The sequence below is a fragment of the Acipenser ruthenus genome, chromosome 4 (genome assembly GCF_902713425.1).
Source record: "Acipenser ruthenus chromosome 4, fAciRut3.2 maternal haplotype, whole genome shotgun sequence".
NCBI classification, from domain to species: Eukaryota; Metazoa; Chordata; class Actinopteri; order Acipenseriformes; family Acipenseridae; genus Acipenser; species Acipenser ruthenus.
The window spans coordinates 59,067,191-59,082,872 of NC_081192.1; the positions used below are offsets into that span (position 1 = coordinate 59,067,191).

Sequence of the window (15,682 nt, forward strand, 5' to 3'; positions counted from 1 at the left end):
GTAGATGTATTATTCTGTGTAGTTTCTTACCAGTCCATTTCCTTCATAATCAGGCTGTAGTGATGATTTGCTTTTTTATGACAAGAAAATTAAGGCCCAAGTAACTAAAACGTGATAGTCTAAAGAACGTTTTTTCAACCTGTACTCCTTCTGTCTGGAGGTTTCAGCTAAAATATATTGAGTGGGGGACGGAGGGGGGTGATGCTGGGACGCCAGAATCACCGTCGAGCCCTCTTGAGGTGTCGTGGGCTAGTCGACGAAACACTGAGGATGGAAGGTGCCCACCTGAAAACCCCAGAGATGTACCCTACTTAGCTCAATCCAGACGGTTGTCATGCTGATGCGCTGGGGAGGCCGCACTGTGGTTGATCCCCGGAGCCAGCATCGCAGCCGTTGTGTGTGCTGATGCGCCAGGGAGGCAAAATAAGCTGATCCCTGGAGCCAGCATTACACTTCAGCCATTAACACCAGACAGAAGGATATCTACATCATCATATGGAAGAAAACGTAAATGGATGGAGACACATATGGATCACATTAGTTTACTGTAAAGCTACGTCTTAGTTGGTGCTTATCTTGGCGAGAGCCGAGTTCAAATCAGCATGAAGTTTTAACATCTACTCTCGTGTAATGGAAATCATGAAGATCTGGATACGTCCAGTGACTGCTGTGAATAGTGCAGCTGGCAACAAGGAAAAGACCTTGTGACAGCCTGGAGAGACAGCTGACAGGAGGAAAGAGACCCTATTGGGGATGGTAAGGGTTAGCTACCCTTGTCGGCAGTATCCAGCTCTGTGTTTACAGGATGCTGGAGACACCCGCCCAAGGCTTCTAAGAAATTAAAGAGAAAAATACCCCTAGAGTCTGCGAGAGCGGGGGCGGAAGATGACTCAACGTTGGACAACACGGTTAACGACTTAGGAACGGAAACGGATATGAGTATGGAGAGTACTTCACAAAAGACTAGTTCAAGATCTGCAGTTAACAAAGACATGGAACTCCAGGTTTGTGTCTGCGGCTGGAGCAAGGCGACAACGGTCAGGGGGTTGAAGATTCATCAAGGGAGAATGAAATGCTTGAGGGAGAAGGGACAAGGGCCTCGCATTGATCAGTACTTCTTACGAAGTCAGTCAAGTCAGTCGAATGAAATCCAGCGACAGGAAGCAAACCACAGTTCGCAGGATATCAGCACCCCTGTCATAGATGTAAGAAGGACTTGCATGGACACAGTTAGTGATGAACCTAATGATCCTTGTGAACCCGGTCAAACCAGCATAAGAGAGAAAAGAACCTCAACGGGCACAAGCCTGGAGTTAAATGGCCAAGAGCTTGTGAGAAAACTGCATGGGACACAGTAAACACAGATCTCTGCGTTGCATTGGAAAGATTAAGTGGAACAGTTGAAAAGAAGCTGGATAAATTTGGGGACATCATCTACGCATATGGAAGTGAGAGGTTTGGAGTTGAAAAAAGGAAGGAAAAAGTACAAACTATTCCTGGAAAGTCTAGACGGCAGCAGGAGATTGAACGCTTAGTTAGAGAAAGGAGACAGTTGAGGAACCAATGGAGAAGAGCAGAACAAAGTCAGAAGGAGGGACTCAATCTCTTACAAAGGGTCATAAAAGATAAGCTTGCAACATTGCGCAGAGCTGAGCGCCTACGGAAACGCTACAAAAAGAAGGAGCGTGCGAGATCTAACTTTTATAAAGACCCATTCAAATTTGTAAAGAAGTTATTCACCAGTGAGAAGAGTGGCACACTAAAAGCATCTAAGGTTGAGCTGGAGAGATATTTGGAGGAAACACATACAGATTCAAAAAGGCAGGAGCCTATGTCAATTCCGTCAGACATCCCACCTATCAATCCACCAGAATACCAAATGGAGGACTGTGCACCTAAGTGGAAAGAAATAGAGCAAGCTGTGAAAAAAGCAAGGACTTCATCATCTCCAGGGCCTAATGGAGTTCCGTACAGAGTGTACAAGAGTGCTTCAGGAGTTCTACGAATTCTGTGGAAATTGATGAAAGTGGCATGGGAAAAACAGGTTGTACCAAGAGCATGGCGCCGAGCAGGTGGAGTCTTTATACCTAAAGAAAGATTCTACAAGCATCAGTCAGTTTCGTCCCATTTCCCTATTAAATGTAGAAGGCAAGATTTTCTTCAGCATTATTGCTCAGAGATTGTCAGCTTACCTATTAAAGAACTGCTTCATTGACACCTTAATACAAAAAGCGGGCATTCCAGGCTTCCCAGGTTGCTTAGAACACATCAATGTGATCTGGCAACAAATTCAATCAGCTAAAAAGGAGAGGAAGGAGCTCCATGTGACATTCCTGGATTTGGCTAATGCATATGGTTCAGTGCCACATGAACTACTTTGGGCAGCATTTGATTTTTTCAGTGTACCGATGACAATAACAAAAATTAGTGAAAGCCTATTTTGGAGATTTGCAATTCAGTTTTTCAACTTCAGAATTCAGCACTACATGGCAATGCCTAGAGGTTGGAATAATGGCAGGATGCACCATTTCTCCACTGGCTTTTACCATGGCAATGGAAGTAATCATTAGGGCATCAAAATGGGTAGTAGTAGGAGAGCGCTTGGCTTCTGGAATGCGACTACCACCAATTCGAGCATACATGGATGACATGACAACCATGACTACAACAGTAGCCTGCACTAATCGATTATTGGGCAAATTAACCAATAACATTGAATGGGCACGAATGCAATTCAAGCCCACTAAATCAAGGAGCATCTCTATAATTAAAGATAAAGTAGTAGATAAAACATTCTTCATTAATGGTGAGGCAATACCAACAGTGTCTGAGAAGCCAGTGAAGAGTCTTGGGAGATGGTACGACGGGGATCTAAAGGACACAGTTCGTGTGGGAGAAGTTAGACAACAAGCAGTGAAAGGGTTGAAGAGCATAGACAGCTGCGCTCTACCAGGTAAACTAAAACTCTGGTGCTTTCAGTTTGGTCTACTGCCGAGGTTGCTGTGGCCACTGACTGTGTACGAGGTTTCTTTGACAACAGTAGAGAAGCTGGAAGCTTTAATCAGTTCATACATCAGGAAATGGTTGGGAGTTCCACGCTGCCTCAGCAGAGTGGGACTTTATGTTAAAGGAATACTGCAGCTACCAGTCTCCGCTCTAACCGAGGAGTTAAAGTGCGCCAAGGTCAGACTGGAAATGACATTAGTAGAGTCACGCGATAAATGCGTAAGGGAGGCAGCACCTGTGTTGAAAACTGGAAGAAAGTGGGCGGCAAAGAAAGCTGTGGAAGATGCAAAGGCTGCCCTTCGAATTGGTGATATCATGGGGCAAGTTCAGCATGGAAGAGGGGGTCTTGGTTTCAGTTCAGCTCCTCCTACATGGCACAAGACAGCCCCAGCTCAAAGGAGGAAGCTGGTAGTCAACGAGGTGCAAAAGCAGGAGGAGAGGATGAGGTGTATAAAGGCCATTTCCCAGGCCAAGCAGGGAGAATGGATGAGATGGGAGAGTGTGGAACAACGCAAGATTGGCTGGAAAGACCTATGGTCAATGGAACAGAGCAGGATCAGTTTCCTCATCAGGTCAACATATGATGTTCTCCCATCACCACAGAACCTAAACCTCTGGGTAGGAGAGGATCCCTCATGTCCTTTGTGTTCATCACCTGCAACATTAAAGCACATTTTGACAGGATGTAAGGTGGCTCTTAGCCAAGGACGGTTTACTTGGCGCCATAACCAGGTGCTGCGATGTTTGGCCTTAGCATTGGAAGACAAGCGTAACATGACCAATACGTTGTCACCTGTTCCATCAAAACATTACACACAAAAGACAACATTCCTCCGCCCAGGAGAGCAACCACCAAGAAAAGGTGTTAAAACCAATCCTCGCCCAGGACAACTGGAAGCTGCTAGAGACTGGAAAATGCTGGCAGATGTTGGTCAACGGCTTATTTTTCCACCTGAGATTGCCACCACTAACCTTCGACCAGATATTGTCTTGTGGTCTGGATCAGCACACCTTGTTCACCTGGTAGAGTTAACAGTGCCATGGGAGGATGCTGTAGATGAGGCGTATGAGAGGAAGAAACTGCGGTATGCTCAACTAGCCACGGAAGCGGAACAGCGAGGATGGAGAGTTCGGGTTTACCCAGTGGAAGTGGGTTGTCAAGGATTTGTGGCACACTCTACAACCCGGTTTCTCAGACACGTCGGATTCAGTGGCCAAGAGTTGCGTCGCACAGTGAAGAACTTATCTGAAGCAGCACAGAGGAGCAGCAACTGGCTGTGGTTGAGACGGAAAGATTCTGGCTGGGGATCTCAAGCACAATAGAAAGAAAGAAACGCTGATGTACAGGTAAGTAAGCTGGGCTGAGTTGAGTGGGGGACAGAGGGGGGTGATGCTGGGACGCCAGAATCACCGTCGAGCCCTCTTGAGGTGTCGTGGGCTAGTCGACGAAACACTGAGGATGGAAGGTGCCCACTTGAAAACCCCAGAGATGTACCCTACTTAGCTCAATCCAGACGGTTGTCATGCTGATGCGCTGGGGAGGCCGCACTGTGGTTGATCCCCGGAGCCAGCATCGCAGCCGTTGTGTGTGCTGATGCGCCAGGGAGGCAAAATAAGCTGATCCCTGGAGCCAGCATTACACTTCAGCCATTAACACCAGACAGAAGGATATCTACATCATCATATGGAAGAAAACGTAAATGGATGGAGACACATATGGATCACATTAGTTTACTGTAAAGCTACGTCTTAGTTGGTGCTTATCTTGGCGAGAGCCGAGTTCAAATCAGCATGAAGTTTTAACATCTACTCTCGTGTAATGGAAATCATGTAACAACAGTTTGGGACAAAATATCAAACAGTAATTCTTAAAACCTTTAATTACAGGTCTTTGGATGTACCGAATCAAGAGACAGTGTTTGGGAATTTCTTCGAAAACACACATATTCGCTTTCTATTCGGCAGTTATATAATAAATAATCAAAGACACTGCACTGTAAATGTCTACCACTTTACCATTTACTTCACATCTCAGAATAATTGTGTGTCATTTAAAACGTTTTCAACATCAGAAACATTACCTTAACCATAAAAACATTAATCAAATTATAATAACTAACAATTATCAACTTTTTAATAACTCCAACATAAAATGGCCCAAAGGGGTATAACTGAAACAGTAGCAGTTACTACAAATAAAAAATGAACGCCATACATACAAATACTGTACATAGCTTGCACTAAATAAATAGAAAATAAATTACATTAAAAGTTACCATTTCAATGGGCCTGGTGCATCTTACATAGCTCGTCAGTCCTTGGTACGATGTCAGAAAGACAAACCCTCATCTCATCCATCACGTCTAATCTTGCTCTGTGCTTTGTTTTAATAGCAGCCATGGCCCAGGGTATTCAGTTGGGATAGCCAACCAAAAATTGGAGATGTTTCGTCTGACATAAAAACTATCACTGCTCAGTTCAATCAGTCTGTCCTCGTCATTAACATTTAGACTATGCAATGTTTCCTTGTTGGTAACATTTGGAAATTGATCTGTAATCCAGTCCCATTTTTAAAGACTTCCATTTCACTGAAATACATGTTGAACTGAGCAACGCGCTCTGTGAGATGGCTGCAGATTATGGGTCTCATTCACTAAACAACGGTAACATGTTTTGCATGCAGTGAGCCCCTTTACTGCATGCTTTGTACTGTATTCACTAACTACATGAGGAGATCAAATCTGATCTAGAGCCACTTACAGATAGGAGTCATGCAGTGCCAGGTCTAGTGAAATTGCTGTTCGCTCTACATTATTTATCATCTGGGTCGTTTCAGACACTGTGTCAGTAATTTGTGGAATATCCCTACCCATGTTTTTCTGGTGTTTACAGCAGGTACTGAATGCCCTGTTGAAACACATTAGGAATTAAATCTATTATCCCAGAGAGACAAATGCTCTCTATGATATAAAAGTGGCGTTTTACGAAGTGTATTGGGGGCTATTGACTGCACCCACATAGCACTGTCACCAACCCATGATACAGAACATATCTTTCGTAACAGGAAGCATCATCACTCCATTAATGTACAAATGGTGTGTGATGCAAAATTGAAGATTCTTGATGTGGTCGCCAGCTATCCTGGTGCAGCACACAACTATTACATCCTCAGACAGTCCGGGATATACGAGACAGCTGGTTGGCTTCTTGTTATAAGCAACATTTTCGGCTATGTTAATATATTTATATAGTCACCATGTACGTGTGATATTTAAGTAGGCTATGCTTAAAATAGCTTTAAAATATACACAGGAAACTGTACATTTTTATAGTGGGGGTGCTGAAAGCCATTGAACAAAACTGTAACCCCTGTATATGATGGAAGCAGGTGCTTAGCATTTCAATCGAGAGGGTGCTGCCGCGCCCCTGCACGCAGATCAATGTAATGTAAAGCATTACTCAAATGCTGGGGGCACAGTAGAATGTGGATAAGAGCATCTGCTAATAAATAAATAATAATAATAATAATAATAATAATAATAATAATAATAATAATAATAATAATAATAATAATAATAATAATGTACAGATCAGTGCTAAACAGTACATTTCTAATAAGATAGTGGAAATCCTTTAAGCAACTAATGTACCGTATAACGGGAAATTCTGGCTGGTATTTTGCTGCCTTGGTAGATTTTGACGGTTTTTGAATTGGCATTTATCACTTAGCACTGTAATGATCCCTTATATATTAATATTAGCTCTGCACCTTTAAGGTTTGGAGCTCTTGAGAGACCGACGTCAAACTGCACCTGTGTTTGAGAAGAGAGTTGAACAAGTACAGCATGGGGCTTAATAGTTGTGCAGGGATATGGGAACTCTTACAATAATATGCATACATTGGCTAGCTGTGATTTGAGTACTCGATTGTGAGGATGGCGTAACAAAGTATGTGATGGAAAATAAACTGAAGCAGTGTTTGTTCCAGGACTTACAGACTGAGGGTCAATGTGTCCCCCTCTCAAAATTTTAGGGGGACATTGTCTTCAGTGAGGGGGTCAATATGTTTGATTCAGAAACAACCACCATTTCTTATTTTTGTTTGTTTTAAATATGCCAACAGAGTTTACTGACCTTTTGTTTCTGAATAAAAAATAAAACTGTAGATACAACCAAGGTGTCTCTACAATATTCACTGTCACTTTTGGGGACAATATTGGGAAATTTGAGTAGAGGATATTAATTGTACCAAATCACATTAGAACAGGGGTTTTCCATTTTTTTAAGCTGTGTACCCCTTTCCAGAAAATGTAGTCCACTGAGATAGCATAAAATGAAAACAGAAAAAAGGTCTGTACAATAACATGATACAACAAAACGTACAAGCCTTGGAGTGTGTGATGGATACAATTATAAAAGTTACAGTATTATAAAAGAAAAAATATACATTATATTTACTTTTGGCTAAAAATAGTCCCTCAGACAAGTTTCCAGTTATTGGAAACATCATCATTTTATTGTAAATATTAATTAATTAAAATCAACGAAGCCTCCGTGCTAGCCTCAAATCACTCAGAAATGACGTAGGACTATTCCATGATAGCAAATGGCAATCATGTATTTTTATTGATAATAAAATTACAGAAAAGAAGGCTAAGAAAAGTTCACTGTCCAGGCATCTCTACAGCTGACCTCATTACGAAAACATATTATTGGCATTTTTTAATTCTTGGTGATTAAAACATACAGTACTGATACTAATTAAAAAACAATAATAAAACGCTTACCTAGTATGTGATGGATGTCCCTGCTTGTTACCACACAACTCACTGATGAGGGCAGGGAAATTGGAGAGAGCTTCAGTCGCAAGACATTTTTGGCGTTTTTAATCTCTAACGGTATTTCCTCTTGATCGCCCTTTGTTAGTAATGTTCTAGTATTGAGCCAACAATCCATATTTTTTCACTGTATTGAAAGCTAAAAACTCTTAACTCTCACACCAAACGTAACGCATGGCAATACTAGAACACATGGCAATACTTTGGTTTCTGATTGGCCATACATTCTGTATTTAGAAATGTAGTACTTAAGTTACAATAAACTTTAATGGGGTCATTGAAAAAAATAAATATCGATTTGCAGGCACGAACGCACACAGGAAATAAATTTTTTTTTAAAATATGTATTTTTTTTTTATCCCAGACAGACCAACTGTTTATACGACATTTAAACAACAGGGCTTATTTAAAACGTACATATTTAATATGTAAATTAGTCGTGTGTGCACTGAACGCTCTGTCACAGCTCGTCAGTCTGGTGTTATCAACTAAACGTTGATTACATGATAAAAGTTTGCAATAGATTGGCAAGTGGTACTAAATAAAATGCGTTGTCAGCCATTTCAGAATTTTTCTCGTGTACCTCATTACTATACAGTTTAATAGTAGTAGTATTTAAATGCCATTGTCCTGACTGGTAAATTCTTACCTTCCAGCTTCCCCTTTATTTTAACAATTTCCATATAAAAAATTGCTTACATGCTTTTTTTGCTTACATTTTTCTTTCTTAGCCCCCAAGTAAATATTTTGGACAGTTTTCAAAACAATTGTTGCTTTATTTTATTTGATTTTATTGGTGTTGTTGATATGATAAACGCGTATATCTGCTTCAGGTACTGTATTTAATTTTTTTAAGGTTAAATGATGGCCCGTGTTACACAGAACACTAAAAATAAAATGTCAAATATACAATATATTTCGTTGGTTTTGTGGATTTGCTATATTTTTTAACTTATTTTAATACTGCACATGAACTGTATTACATAATAATTTCCTTTATTCCGATTCAGTGGTGTTTTCTCAGTGCAAGATGTATATACAGTGCTGTATAAAATCACATGCACTGTGTGTGTGATATATATATATATATAATATATATATATATATATATATATATATATATATATTCGCTCAAAGAGCCAGCTGCCATAAGTTTATGTATGTATGTGTATGTATATATATATATATATATATATATATATATATATATATATATATATATATATATATATATATATATATATATATACACATACACACACAGTATATAGCTGATTACTTATTCTTCCAAAAGTAATGGTGGGGTTTAACAGGGATACTATTTGCGCCGGGTCACGTTGTTAACAAGCCTGATGTCGTCCAGGCTTTACTGTGAAACTCACTGTAACCAGGGAGGGTGCGAGCGCATTCTACTGGACTGGAGAATAAAAGCACTGGAGTTTGATTATGAAAACGCAAGTGTAAACAAGTAAATAAGATTAGCCTGTCGTCAGACATGTCATGGTAATACAAAATGCATTAATTTACTGCATATTGGTATTGCGTTTTGTCTGGGAAGGGGGACACATGGGCGTGTTAAGAGAATTTCAGCGGGACATTTTTTATTTCAGGGGGGCATTGGCGCAATGCCGCGGCCTAGCGCAAACTCTGCTGAAGCCTTTCCAAAATTCTGGACTTCTGTGTATTCATTTAAGGACTCTTTCCTACACTGTTACTCTGGCAGAAACCTTACAGCACGTTCACAAAGAAAAATGCCACAGTTTTGTTTTTCTACTTTTAATTTAAAAAACATCCAAATACATGTTTACTTAATGAAATGTGTCTGCTAAAACAGTATCTAATTTACAGTAACTAGTTATAGCATATACAAATTTTGAGAACAACAAAGGAGGCCTTCTAAAAACAATATGTATCGTTGTTATATGGCCCTTCAATTTTAAGATATCAGTAACTGGAAAGGATTACTAACTGCAGTACACGAACAATAGGCATTTGCTAACCTTAGTTTTAAAACTTAGCTGTGGTTCACTAACATGACACAGTGGAATGATCACAGTATCATGTAGTAATTGTAGGACAGTATTGCCATGTGTGAAAACTTTAAGAATAAAGCCGAAACACAAACGCTTTAAATTTAAAACTGGTTAATAGACTAGCAAGCACTGGCAAAATACGCTTTTTTTATATGGTGCAGAACTCATTTATTAAAAAAAAAAAAAACACAAAACTGCTTAACCTAAAAAAGAGCAGTGCTGCAGGTACCCCAGTAGCAGGCACAGTTCACACTGCCTCAGAGTTTGTGATAAATCCCAACTGCAGGTAGACGTCACTCTACTTCCGAACATCCTGTTGCTTTTCACTTTCTGTACACTCTTGTGCTTTCTTCCTTCGTTTCTATTTTGCAAGTGAGAAATGTTTCACATTTTGACACTAGAAATGACACATAGGATAATCTAGACGTACTCTATCAAACACGGAAAACAATTTAACCAGCCGCTATTCTTACCAAAATGCAGCCGCGCCTGAGTAACATCACAGTGGAAACCCACTCAACTGAAATCATGCACACGTACAGGTGGATGATCATCTTGAAACTATAGCCCGTCTGTAAACTTTGAGGTGCTAAACAAAAATGAAATATTTATGCATAGTGGTTTAGAGATAATATATAATTCAGTTAAAAATCTGCATTCCAGTCATTGTGCACACCCCCTATGACCCTTAGAAATACCCCTAAGGGTATGCATACCCCTGATTGAAGACCCCTGGTCCAAAGCATTTGACATAACTGAGAATTATGCTGTAAACCAACATGGACTATTTTGTAACAAAGTCCAACCGTGTGCCAAGTGAACTTTAGAAACACGTTCTTTTATCAAGCTGTGGATTAGCAAATCAATACAGTGTCTGAACCAATGCCCTAATAAACCAGTGAAAAATGGGGCTATGTGAATTGTATATTGGATTTTTCCTATGATAAAGACCTCCGCCCCGCCTTAGGCTCTGCCTAAATTAAATGAGAACTGGTGGAATCAGTTGGACAGGAGCTGCACTTTGGACCCCAGGGTAGCACGATGTCCAAAGTCTTCGGGGCACAGACTGCAAACCTTCCTGACAATAGATCCGGGGGGGGCCGAGTATGAGAAATCCTGTGTGACCGTTATTGTGGGTTATAAAGAGGATATCTTAGACACAGCACTGTTTTAAAACAAACATTTCTTTCTTTATTTGTTTATTGGAATAACGTAAAATATGCCTCTTGTTTTGAGTGATGTTTTTTTTTTCATTAAATATTAGTTAATTTAGGGGAACAATCTTAGTTAGCATTAGTAATGTAATTTACCAAAATAATGACATGTAGAATACATACACACACACACACAGTTGAATTGTGTACTATAACACACGTGAGTGTGTGCTGGGAGGGAGTTACTATAACTCATGTGCTGTGTAAATGACACCTGAGAATGGATTTCGGACGGGAGTCTAATTAATTGCTTACGCAGCAAATAAATAAAACTAGATGATTGTGGGAATTATACATTTAAAATACTATATTTATAACTGAGAACTTTTGATGGAACGAATATATAGAAAGGTATAATGCATTTAACCAATTCATACTGGTAATAGTAAATATGGCCCTAAGGGGCTGATGTAAGGATAGGCGTAGTGCAGACAATTGCGGCTACAAAATCCAGATTGACTAGCGGCCAGGCAATTATTTTACACTGTGGCCTATGTGCGCTTAAGAGCAATGCAAATTACTCAATGCGCACAAATAATGAGCTGCTTATCAATTTAAATTACACTGAGCACTATAAATGTATGTGTGTGCAATTTTACTGTATTTTTTTAAACCCAACACCTCTTAATGATGGACAAACACATCCGGTTTTAGCGAGGGGCTACTGTATGGTTATGAAAAGCTTTTTGATAGAAACACATTTTTCATTTGGGGGTGAAGGTGGGGGCCCCACTGTAGATTCGGATGGGATTAAACTGCCTTTCATTTATATATAAATAGGTAAAATGAAGACGGAACATAATGCATATTATGATGTTTACATTTAACAAAAACAATGTTATTTTGATTCTTGAACCCTTGCATGTATAGACATTATCCTTCAAGCACCCTCTGCTGCAGCAAAACTCAACTCCCGCTATTTATGAACAATGTCGCACGACTCTCGCAATGTATAATGCTAGAGCTCTCGCTAAGAAGACACAACAAATATTTAAAGTAAGTATATTGCAGCTGTCTTCATTAACATATTTTCACAGTACGTGCGACAAAATGTTCACTTTAAGTGTCGCAAAGAAAATGCAAGTTTGCGCTGCGACTGGCCCATCTTAGTACATCTACCCCTAAGTCTGCTTCCTCGCTATCCTATATGTTCAGTCTATCTACTTAAATTTCGTATAGCAAATAAAGAAAAAAAAAAAAGAAAACCACAACATCAAGAATAGTGTTTGCAGTCAGCGGCAATACAGTAGCCAATAGCAACTAGTGTCTGGTTTGAATGACAAGTTGAGGAAATCAAACAGCTGGATGCAGTCTTTCAGCAATTTAATTCAGCATATCACAGTAACAACACAGGACGGTGCATTCTTCTCTAACAAAGCCAGGAAACTTTATCAGAACACTGTGAACAAGTTCCCTACAAGTACAAAATGTAACCATTACCTAATGGGTATTTATCTTAAAGACCCTGATAACCTGAATAAGATATATCAAAGCTGCATGTCAGAGCCTGTGATGCAGTCGAGCCCGCCCCAGAGTGCATAAATGGACTGCAGACACAGACATTGTCATCATTTTATTATTCCTTTCAACGGACTGAGCGGGAGAGGCGAACAGATAAGTTTCAAGTTACTTATATCTGCTTATTCGCTTGTGTAATTACACTAATTAATGCAATTTATTGTTACATGCTTATAGTAATTACTACTTAGATATATTGTGCACAGCCATGGTTTTCGTTAGTCCCTCAGAGTCTCATGCCCCGCGTGAAGCTGGCGGCTCCATCGCCCCTTCCCCGGGATCAAACAACCGTAAGTCGGTTACTTGTGTTCTCTCATGCTTTCTGGCAGTAACGGCTTCATTCTTGCCACCCTCCCATACAGGCCAGTGTTATGCAGAGCTCTTGATATGGTTGACTGGTGCACCATTACTCCACCCAGCCACTGAACTCTGTAGCTCCTTCAAAGTGATTGTTGGCCTCTCTGTGGCTTCTCTCACAAGTCTCCTTCTTGTTTGAGCGCTGAGTTTTGAGGGACAGCCTTTTCTTGGCAGTGCCTGGGTGGTGTGATGCAGCTTCCACTTCCTGATTATTGATCCAACTGTGCTCACTGGGATATCCAGTTATTATTTTGTACCCTTTCCCTAATCTATGCATTTGTATTACTTTATCTCTAACTTCTGTAGAATGCTCTTTGGTCTTCATTTTCCTTCAGATTCACAGCCTGACCAATGATCCTTCAACAGTGGGGTTTTTATCCAGAAAATGTGACAGCAACTTTAATGGTTCACAGGTGGAGGCCAATGTTAAGGTAATTGTGTCCTCGTTAGGGCAATTTCTTTCATCGGTGTAAACTGGGAGCTTCCACAGCACAGGGGTTGAATACGTATGCAAGCAAGATATTTCAGTTTTTTATTTTTCTTAAAAATATTTCCCAACATAAAACCAATGTCACCTTACAATAATTGATTTTGAGTTTCACTGTTTTAAAATAAAATATCAAACAGAACGAAATTTCAATGTACCATCTGTAATTCAGTAACATGAATACTTTTGCAAGGCAGTAATATATATATATATATATATATATATATATATATATATATATATATATATATATATATATATATATATATATATATATATATATATTAGCTCAAAGAGCCAGCTGCCCATAAGAAACATCTATATAAGAAACATCTGCTACAAATCAAGGATTACTGTATATCCGGTAGCTCTTCAATTCAGAGTGCAAGCTATCGTTCCATAACCCCCTCGCCCCAAGAAAAAAAACAAGCAATTCATCAGATTTTAGGCCTGCTTTTCAGTCACACATGTGAACATAAAGGCACCTTAAGCCGCAAATGTGAACAGGGTTGCAAACCTAAATATGTGACGGCCCTGGGCCACCACAGCTGTGAACGGGGTCTTACACAATGCACAAACCTGCACTCCTTAAAAAATAAAAAAGTTAGTTGTACTTTTATTCTTTTACGTGTTTTACAAACAGTTCACAGCTCCTTGCAAGTAGAAGATTTTTTTTCGGATTGAGGTATTACTTAGGCTATTGACAATCTACCACTGGGACATTGAAGCCTGAGTTTAAGGCAAGAAAAACTAGTGCGGCATAAAATCACAGAAAAGACAAACAGAAAAGCCCTTTTATTCGGATTAAAATTCATTACAAAGTATTAAAAAGAAAAGTGAAATCTACAGAAACTAGAAATGTGTCCATTCACGTTTAATGCAGTTTACTCTGTTAACCAAGGAGCTGCCACTGACAGGCGGTAGCCGTTCTCACTTCACAGCTGCTCCGGTGCTGACTCCTCTCCTCTCCTCTCCTCTCCTCTCCCTCCCCCTCCCCCGAGGTGTCACTGTCAGACTGTGGTGTCTTAAGGAGTCCCACAGTGGGAATAAAACAAGAAAAATTGACATACAGGGTGGGTGAAGCTTAGAAAACCATAACCAGAACAAGAGTTAAATCTTTTTTTTCTACAGCCTCAGCTAATATGTGAGATAAAGGAGAAGGGATACATTGTCTGGAATAATACTGAACCTCCCACTCTTTTTTTTTGAAATGCGCTATAGTGATAAGCTAACACTTTTACATAAAATATGCAACTACCACTAAATCAACAATTTATAACAAACAACTTAACGTTGACTAAAGAGCCCTTGCATTGGTGATTAACTAGTAAACGGATTCTGCCGCCCCAGTTCAAACTATCACCCTACCCCACTTTTAGCTGAAAGTAACATTTTCACCATTAATTTCCGTTTCATAAGAACAATGCGCAAATAATGCCTGAGGGGAAATGTCGCAGCTCACGTGAATAGAAAACAGTGCCTAGAAGTAGTTGCTCTGTGCATTGAATGATTCAGGGTTAGTGTTAGGGTTATCTTTGGTTCAGATAACGAACAGATGATCCAGACTCCGCAGTCTGATTGATTACGCTTTCCTGTTGTTGAGCTACAATCCAGTTTTTTAATTTTTTTTTCTGACACTGCAAGAGCTTGTAACTCAGGCACCATTTTTTTGTATTGAACATTGTAATGCTATAGTGCTACTTTGAATGTTCATTTATTATTTTGTGTTGTGTTTTCACACTGGACACTGTAATTTCTTACTTGCAGAGATTATGTAAAGCCCTTTATTTTAGCGGACCAACAATTTCACGTGTTTATATATATATATATATTTTTTTTTTTAATGTATTAACTTTTATTTTATTGTTTTTCACCTACATTAAGGGCTATTCACACTATAGCGTTTATTCGCTGTGTTTTCTAGGGTAAAAAAAATCTAACCTATCTATGAACTTGAGCGTAATCGCTGTGAAAAAAAAATATATGCCTTAGCTTTTTATTATGCAATATTGTTCTGAAATGTGGTATTTAATGCCCAGTTACATTTAATATCAAATACAGTACATCGAGTATAGGGTTTTTCAGGCTTGCGAACATTAGTCATGAGATCAGCCTTTGTACCTCAGAATGTGAAAGTCTAAAGCACTGCTATACAATACTGTGGTCGAGCAGCTGTTGAGTGGCGTGTGTGGTGACGTCACGGACCAGGAAGTACCAGAAACAAAACAA

At 39.6% G+C, this 15,682-nt stretch overlaps 1 protein-coding gene across 1 annotated transcript in view; it reads right to left on the reverse strand.

Annotated features, from left to right (window-relative positions):
- Positions 1–15,682, reverse strand: part of LOC117399552 (tomoregulin-1-like) — a 139,261-nt gene that overhangs the window by 39,092 nt on the left and 84,487 nt on the right. The gene's annotated exons all lie outside the window — the stretch shown is intronic.